This window comes from Aphis gossypii, chromosome 2, assembly GCF_020184175.1.
Source record: "Aphis gossypii isolate Hap1 chromosome 2, ASM2018417v2, whole genome shotgun sequence".
NCBI lineage: Eukaryota > Metazoa > Arthropoda > Insecta > Hemiptera > Aphididae > Aphis > Aphis gossypii.
Window position 1 is genome coordinate 63,911,179 of NC_065531.1, and position 10,427 is coordinate 63,921,605.

General features: G+C 25.1%; 1 protein-coding gene across 1 annotated transcript in view; it reads right to left on the reverse strand.

Annotated features, from left to right (window-relative positions):
- The window catches only part of LOC126548864 (uncharacterized), a 28,042-nt gene extending 17,953 nt beyond the window's left edge, over nucleotides 1-10,089 (reverse strand). The window contains exon 1 of the mRNA XM_050199095.1: nucleotides 9,570-10,089. The gene's annotated coding sequence lies outside the window, so the exon portion shown is untranslated. The remainder of the gene's footprint in view (nucleotides 1-9,569) is intronic.
- Between the last annotated feature and the right edge of the window lie 338 nt (nucleotides 10,090-10,427).

The window sequence follows — 10,427 nt, forward strand, 5'->3', positions numbered from 1 at the left end:
AAATCAGTAAATGTAGTTAAATGTTGGTAGAATTTAGACTGAATTTTTGTATATATAATTTTATTTATATAGTTAAATTATTTATTTATCTATCAGTTTTATTTTATTTTATATGTTTTTTAATTATTTAAAATTATAAGATAATTGTTAAATTAGAGTTGGTGATGACCTAAATTATTATTTAACACCTCATAGTACTAATCTAATAAGTATATATTAAATTGATAATAGGTAGTTACAAGGAATCAAAGGGTAGTTTTATTCAATTTCAATTATTTTTATAAAAATATGTCAATTTTACTATTTATTTTTTGTTTTTTTTCTTCAAGGTTTATCTTCAAAATCGCTTCCAGATACCAGTTACCAATCTCAATGTTGAAAATTGAAGCAACATGTACCTATGCTTCAAAATGTTTTGTCTAATGGTAGGTACAGTAGGTATGGTACACACACACAAAACCAGATAATATACTAAAATCAATGCATTTCTTGTTTTACTCAGATTCTTAATAGAACTATCTTATCTTTGTATAATATTATTTATACAACAGACTCATAATTATAACTAGACAAAAGGTCAATAACTATATTTAACCTATTAAATAGAGTTTCAGTTCTGATTTTATAATGCAATTATACTAATGATTAATGATGAATGGTATTTGTAAAATCACTTTGAACTATGATCGTCTGAATTAAATTATATATATTATTAGATAATTACAGCTTAAACTTAAGTACTTTATAGTATTCTTAATAAAAAATTATAAATATTAATGGAATATTTTCTACTATCAATATTACCTACTCTTAATTTACGATTCCATATTGCATATTTTCTGTTATTTGTTTTTCATTGAATAACCAATATTTAAAAAGTATTTATAAACATTATTATTATTATATACAATTAATATGTTAATAAGTATTTAATCAATTACAAAAAAATACTTTAAGTTTTAAAATCCCTATTTTATTTTTTTTACAAATCTTTTATCAAATATTTTATATTCGATAAAAAAAAAATGTAAGTCAAGTAAAAAGAACGATTAAGTACACAATTTTGTTGTGTATGGTAGATGTTGATTGTAAATACATCAAAGAGTAGCTAACTGTTTTAGATATGTTAAATTTTAATTCAAAGATAAATAATCATACAAGACTAAAAATGGTTCTAAAAGGAGATGGTCTTTCAGTCTATACTTCAATAAATTATTGAAAAAATTATGATAAACTATATATATCAATTACATTTACAAGTCTTAGGTGTCGAAATTAAAAAAATTCAATTAACTCATTCTGCCGTATAATATGTATAGTAGAAGCAAAGTATATCTTGTCATGGAGGAAATGAAATAAAATGTATGTGTTAAATTTGAATTAAATAATATCTTATCTAAAAAATAGCAAAATAAATATTTGATAAAAATTTTAAATGCTAAAATAATTTATTTATAAGTTACAATAAAAAAAAAAAAAAATAATGTTGTCCATAATTTATTTTCTTGGTTATTTTTAAAAACAAAAATTTTTAACTTTGACTCACTGCCTACCCTGCACCAGTCGAATACAAACTATTTCTAATATGCAATCAGATATCAAACATCTGATTGCTGAAATTGAATATCAAAACTTTTTTATTCTAAAAATGAGGCTTACAATCAAGTATTATGATTTAGTTTGAAGATACAGAATCTGTCTCGTATAAATTATTTGTTTGAACTACCAACACACATATAAAAACATATTATTGTAAAATCAATACATTCATCGTTCTGTATAGAATAAAAAATATATTTTTTTTTACAAAAATTTGTTTTAGAACAACTATAAATAAGTTATAAAAAATTATTTTAATAATTTAAGTATTTTTTGAAATAATGAGTATTAAATCAACATCTGCGAAATCTAGGTTACACAAAAAATAGTATATTTATTACGCATGAGTGATGTATGAAAACTATATGATTATTTAAATAATACATAATACATTTCATTGTTAAACCAATCATTAAATATAAAAAAACTCAGTAAAAAAAGTAAGCTCATAATGCGAGATTTTGAAGGCCATAGACATGTTTCATTTATTTAAAAACAATGTAGTAAAAAGAAAATTATTTAAAATGTAGGTATAAAATATCATTATAGATTTTCGTAGAATTAGCTGTCAAACAATATTAACAATGTTAAATAGGTTAATCGTTTATAAGTAGTTATCAATTTTCAGTTTTTTCAAAACACAAGTAGTGTTAAATTTATATTGTAATATTAATGAATATGAGTGATTGGACCAAATATTATAACGTTCTATTAAAGCTGTCAATTCGTTATGTATGAGTATTGAGTATCGTATATTATACCTATTAAAACCAAATACTAACCTAACTTAACCAACAATATTTATAAAGTACTTATATATAATATACATAATTAGATACATTACCTACATAAATCGGTTTCTGAATTTAATTGGCTATACTGAGTGATCCATTTAATGTAAAACATTCATTAATACAAACACGTTTTATTTTTATTATTGAACTTAGAAAAACATTGAATTCAAAATGTATTAGTACGTTTAAAAAAAAAATTTCTTATTTTTGTAAATATTTTATTTTTAAATTATATCATGAAATAAATAGATAAAAACCAAATTTTTTTTTAAAATTAACTTTTTTAATGACATCATGTAAATTTAATTCCTTATTCTAAAATAAATTATTATTATTATTATTTTTAGTATTTTGATAGATAATAATTGAATTTAGACGAGTTAGAACTAGTTTATAATTTATAGGTATTTAAAGTTTAGATTAGCGGATTAGAGTACTCTTACAAAATTTTAATCCACTACTCCGCTCTTATAAATCTTGAATACTTATAGTAAGTATCTACTTTGTCCAAAATTTGATGCTTAAAATAATATATTACCTTAGAGTATAAAATTAAAATTGTACATAATGATGTCATTTATGTTATTTATGTTATTAAAATTCACCTATGGTCTTTATATTTTATTTATCTATAACTTTAATAAATTGTAAATAATTAATACGTTAATATAATTTTTCTGCATCAACGGAATAAATTTTAAGATCATATTAATTCTGACAACATCCCCTCCATACAAAAATTCCATTTAAATTAATATGTAATTAGTTTGTTATTTTCATTTACTTTATAAGTTTTCGTGTATTCAACACTAGTTATCATTGTCTTATTTTAAAATAATATTCAAGTTACTGCTTAAAGTATATTGTATTTAAAGTACTTCTATTTAAAATACACTCGGTCAAAATTCTATATAATAGTATCCGGTAAGTTAACATCTGTATAACATACTGAGAAATATAAATAATTTTTTTTGTTTCTGTGATTAACCAAATATTTGAATTTTTATTTTATTTTATAAATTATTTTCGTTAATATAATTCGCAGTTTTAACAGTTTATGATTAAAATTAAATACATTTTAGAAAGTAAATATATTTATAGGTAATAGTACGAGTATAACTTAAGAATAAAATAAAATATATATAAGAAGTCAAAAATAATAAATCATTTTCATTTTCGTTTAAAATTGCAAACTTAAAACATTATAAAGACATTTTATTTTTTAGATCCGCAATAATTATCAAAAATTTTGACCTACATGGACATAAATTTAAAACGCACACTTCCAGTTATCGATGTGTTAGCGTTAATCGCCCGGCCGTTTCTGTGTAGCATGGAAACAACTAAAATCGTATTCATAAGCATCGTAGCACTACTCTACACAACACTATTCTACAACTACACTATCCCGAATGGAACTCCAACGTATTCGCCTGAAAAAAATTCTTCTTTTATAGGAAACGTTCCCGTCGATGAGTACTAATATTAATTATCATTATTTTGTTTTTTATGTTTACTATTATTTAATGGGATGTGTGTATAAATGTGAAAAAGGTTGTCTATTTACAAAAAAAAACAAAAATTGAAATAAATGTAAGCAGAGAAATGCGTGTAGGTAATAGGTATATAGAAATGTTGTATATTATGTGGCGAAAATCCTTCTCTATTTTCAACATGATATTTAACTATTGAAAAACAATCTGACTAATCAGAGGTCGTATAATGGTTAAAATCGGTAGAATGGATTATGCCTGTTCACGTAAGAGGGTGAAAAGATTATTTTAGGGCATGGTTCCAGTCATAGTGTCAACAAACCAGTGACACTCTTTTGTTTTCGAAATTTATGTTCGTAAATAAAAGTCTGCACTCGATCCGTACTCAATTTGTTCTTCACCAAACAGCTCCAGATCGGGTATCGACTATATTTTCAGTAAATTTTTTAATTGTTTAATTTAAACAAATTACAAAATCTGTTATTAGAAATAAAAGTAGATAGTAAACTAGGGATGGTATTTTGCCATACCCTACAATAAAACCTCGTAAATTATCAATATGGTTTTTTATAAGATTTTATTATTTATTATTTTAAATGATTTATTAGTAACATTAATACAAGTTGCCAAAATAGTAAAGTAGAATTGATAGTGTTCGAAAAGTAAAGTATACAATTTTCACATAAAATAAAAGAAATATAATTAACTTGTATAACCGTATGTCTCAGCGACCTGCCAAATGTTTGTACTTAAAATGTATTCTCTTTTACAATTTGTATTAATAGATTTTGTGGTCCTCATTTTTATGGCTAAAATTATAATAAATTTTACAAAGTAACTTTAATTACAATTAATATAGACTTTTACGCAGGGATGTATAGCTTTACTGTCCTCGATAAGCTTACAGATGGTTAACTCGATTGTACAGATAAACAGGTGTTGTCTGAATATCGCCCTACGAAAACTAGTCTAGTATGTTTCTTAACTTTAACAGTCAACAGAGTATAGTTGGAAGTATGTATATAAGTCGTTAACCGGTCAATATAAGTTTGCATTTTCGTAGTTATATCCAGAAAACTATAGGTCTGTACTCCAAAGTACTTAACATCCTATTAAAAATCTTTCATTATAACTCTGTGTAAAATATAAACGGAGTATAAAAAAATGTAGTAGGTAATGACTAAATACCTTTAAAATACGAGATATAAAATAACTTCATAAAAATCTATTATGCAAATACAAATAAGTACGACGAATAAGATGATTTATAAAATTAAACTTTAGTTAAACTTCCCGCAAATATATGAAATGCATAAAATCATTAATTTATGTTAAGTAAACATAACTATTATGAAATAGAATTTCAGAAGATCATTAGTTTATTTATATTTGTTAATTGTTTATAGACGTAAATAAATAAAACGCTTAAAATTATTAATTCATATAAATATAAACTTATTGTGAAATAAAATTAATAAAATGATTAATTAATTTATTTACTTGTGTAAGGAAATAAATAAATTTATTGTCTATTAATTTTAATTGGATTAAATTTCCTGCCAAGTAAACTACAATGTTTCGTTTACTAACAATTTTATTTATCATTAAAGACATGTTTTGTAATTAAATAATGAAATTTTACAATATTACCATAGTCATTACTTGATTCATTTTACTTATTTAGATATTTTTCTTGTACTTCTAACATGTAGTTATAATAGTTTAAAGTGAAATATCAGCTATATCTTTATGAAAAATAAGTAATGTATACCGCATAAACTATGTATTTATGCATAGCATATATAGTATGTATATAATTATAATAATATTAAAATAAAATGTGATTGCATGCAAAACGACATATTCACCCGAATACGCAATAACAACAGTCACGTAATAGTTTAGATGCCAGTGCATATAAACTCCGGCAGTGGCGTATTTAGGGGGGGGGGGGTCAAAGAAGGCAATTGCCCTGGGCAGCACTTGTTTGGGGGGCAGTAAATGTAACTGTAAGGTTTTATTTTTAAACTGATTTAAACAATTGTAAAAAAAAAAAATGTGTACCCAGAGCAGCAAAATCCTAAATACGCCTCTGTATTATAGTATTATGCAGTTTATGCCGCTATCATATCGCCGCTGCAACAAAAGGAATTTTGTGGATTAAGTACGTCAAAATAAAAAACCACTGCTTACAAATTAACAGCGAATATGAAAAATATTGAACATTTTTGTTGTAAATATATGTATATAACCAATACACGTTATCATATCGGTTTATACTTAATAAGAAAAAATATATCTAATTATATTCCCGACGTTGCCTCTATAGCTTCGGTCAGTGATAATGAGAGAAATGAGAATCCAGAATGTGCCGAAATAGTGTAATTTTGGGAACATTCTGGTTACTATAGAAATACAAACCGATACAAGTACACAGTTGTGATTTTTTTTTTACTTAGATACTAACTTTGGAGCTAGATTTAATGTTATTTTTATAAAACCTTGAAATGTATGCCATAAAATGTTTTTAATACAAATAAATTCATGAATAAGTTTATTTTTTTTTATATTTTATTCAATAAACTTATTTAATTTTAGGTTCTGTGAACGGAGCGATGAATGTATTGATTTTATAATAATGGGTGTGTTTCTTTTTGTGCCTGAAAACTCATTTTCTATTAAAAAATATCTCTAATCATCAACATTAATGGAGGTTTACGATAACAAATTAGATTTAGTTATTACTTTTAGGAGGTTTAAATTAAGAATTCTCAGTAGATATTTTTTAAAATAATCGAGGAGAAAATACAAACATTTTGTTCAAATATAATATTTTTAATAAAATAGTTGTTTAGTAACCTTGGTTACTAAAAAGAAAATCGTCTTCGTTCATATCATTTTTTATTGTATACAATGATTTATCATTGAATTCAAATTTAACACATTCATTACCGTAAGTACTTACCTACCTATACTTAATCACAATTTACTATTATTCTTAGTTTAAAACTCATAAAATTATTTTATTATAAAATTTAACTTATCTATGAAAAAAAAAATAATAGATTTAAAATATTTTAATGTATATGTTTTTGTTTTATTATTATAACTTTACTACTTTATTTTAGATTTTTGAATGTTTTCAGCCACCATAAAAAAGTTCTGTGTTTCAACGCCATGACTATAAAATTTCGTTTATTAACATTTTAATTCTATTTATACCAAAAAATACCATAAATATTAAAATAAACTTAAAAAACAAAACAAGATGTAAAATGGCCGATGGTAGCTGAAAAATCACTTCGTGTTATTTATCTCTACGCAGGATACTAATAATAGTATGTAATAACTAATATATTATATATTTCTTAGAGGAATCTTATTAAACAACATTATAAGTGTCTTCTTAATAATACAATCATTTCAAGTACAATAATTGAATAATGGAAAGAACACGGATATTAGTTTACGATAATTTGTTATTAATGTTATTTTTATAACTTATAATATATATAAGCATTTAAATATACATTTTTCATTCATCTCAAAAAATCTTTTTTTCCCATAACTTCAATAAAATATGAATTATCCTTTACTGAATAATGTTTAAGTATTTATGCTTAACATAAAATACGTAGATATAATTGTTTTTTAGTTGTATTTATAAAATAACCAAGTTGGCATTTAACATTATTATAAATGATACGTTTTACTGAAAAATTATAAAACTGCTAAACTATAATTAATAACTAATTAAATATTAAAATTAGATACCAATGTAAGCATAATAATACGGATAACAAACAAAAAATTTAAATATAAGTAGTGTAAATTGTACAAATAACAGTTAATTAGTACAGTGCCCTACTAGCATAAATATACGATTGTTCTACGACATAATATAATTTCATGCACTTTGCTAATGTAATATTATGATTTGAAAATTATCATTTATTAGTTATTACAAATACAACGATACACCTATAGTATAAGATTTCAATAATTTACGATCATCTGAAACAGGGAAATAATTGGAAACGAATTTTTTTCCAGAGTTCCAAATAATATGCTACAATTTAAAATATTGAATTTCTGAAAAACCCGAAGTTTTTTGAAAATTATAAATTGTATTTAACCACCTACGCTTAAAATAATATAAGTAATTAAATATAAATTATAATATTACTTTTTTTAAATAGACAAAATAATAAAAGTTTATTTTGAATTAAAATAATTTTAAGAAATAAATTAAGCTTTACTATAAACCACGAAGTTTGAAATAACTTTATATTGCTGTAGGTTCAAAACTAACGCCTAACGTTGAATTCTATAATAATTTCACCATCGCTTTCAGTATAAAAAAAAAAAAAGAAAAGAAGAAGTCTGGACAGTCCAGTAAAATAGAAATGTAGTGTTCTATTGTTCTGTGTTGTTGTCCAATAGTATTATCAATACTGTATTGATAATATAGATATAATACGTACATGATATAATCAACCGCTAAATTGAGTCCAAATTCTAAGTTAAGCAAGGTAAAATGAGTCCTAAATACTTATACTATATCTATTATCTATATACATTAATTAGAAAACATTAAAATTAATTTAATTAAATTAATAACAATTGGAAAATCCAGGTATTTAAATTCAATCGATTTCAACTATATTTTCATTATCAACAAGTTTATACGAGTACATAAGTATGTAGTCATTTATTTACGTGAAAAATAATACTTGGTTGATTTCAAACTATTAATATTTAAAAAAAAAAAAGAATCAATTAGAATGATTGGAATGATAAATACTAATTTTAAAAATAATTAAAATGTTTTATATATTATGTATTACATAATCTTTATCAATTTGGAGTCATTTATAATATAATAATTATAAAAATTCAGTAGAATTCCATAAAATAATATTTTAACGAAGTTTAACACATTTAGATTCTGGGCGGAGCAATGTATTGATTTCATAAATTATGTATGGTTTTGTTTTACACGAAATATAGTAACAAATATTTTTAATCTTCAACTTTGAAGGTAGTTTTTAATAGTAAATTAGATCTAACTGTTAAATTATAAATATCAAAATAGAAAATTTCCAGTATTTTTCAATACAAGGTTTCTCATTAATTTTTCATAATTTACTAACTGTATTATGTAATATACGTAAAAATAGAAACAATACTAGATATTGGATGTTTTTGTGTTTCTGATGTTTTTTTAAACTTATAACAATAATAATTAAATGTGGTATTAATTATTAGAATATTTTTCTAGCCCTAAATACTTAATTTATAAAATGTTTTTATTTATTATTTATCATTTATTATATATAAATTATATTTAACTGCCTACGACCCAATGTCAATTGATATTAATGTATCTACAATAAACATCAAAATTTCACAGTAATATTATGTTGATGAGTGAATCGTTTGACAATTTTAAAAGTTAAATGATTGAGTAGCAACGCCTCTGTCAAATGAGTCAAGACTATAGGTCAAAAACACATAATAAGCAGCAACTAATTTGATTATATTATAACCTAATCACTTAACCTGCAGACTGTGGAGTCCGTCAAACAGTTCGCGGCAGTTATTTTATTTATGTAATTCGGTTAACCTAGAACTCGGTTTACCAGCCCGAACGCAGCGTACTTAATGATAAATTCTAAATTACCTTTGGTTGGCGAATCCCCCTCCTGGGTATCTGGTTGGACTGGTGCCCGGAACGACAGTCGTTATTGTGGTATCGCAGCGCACACACGGTATGCGGCGTGATTCGGTTATAACGCCTATGTTCGGTTGGCTGATAAATTAAAATATAAAGGATACACTGATACGGGCGGATAGGTATTATAATATGAAAATTACAGCACTTGGTTATCACTAGTCGTCACTCGAAATTTTGGAAGTCAATATACGACGTACTGTCGTTTTCGTTCAAACCGTGCTCGGGAAGGATCGCGGGCGACTGTCCGGCGTTACGTTCACACTGCACACGACTGCACGACAACGATAATGATAATAATATGTTGCAAGCTACGACGCAACATGCCGCCATCGCCGAAATAATAATAGTAATAGTGAAACCACAGTGTGTACTACGTCATGATTCCATGACGTTAAATATCGTACTTTGTGATGTAACCCACGGGCAGTGATGGCCAACGCACACTCCTCGTCTTCTGGAATTCAAAACCGACGATAATCACAATAATAATAATAATATTATGATTTTTTTTTTTTGTTACTCGCACTTGCAACAAAATGTTGTTTACAATTATTATTGGGCTGTTTGATTGCGACCGTGTGGGCGCGGGCGAAAGGGGCTTTATTCGATGATGGCGGAAAATGTACAAGGTCGTTCGAATCGTCGCCGACGGGTTACCTTTACAACCTGATATCCGTTTTTCGAGTTCACGTTCGCAGGTTACAGCTGTTCGGTACTATAATAATCGTACCGAATACACGGCGCACGATAAAACTGCAACGAGTGTAGTACGCTCGTTACGTAATCGCGCCTCGGTAAATAATA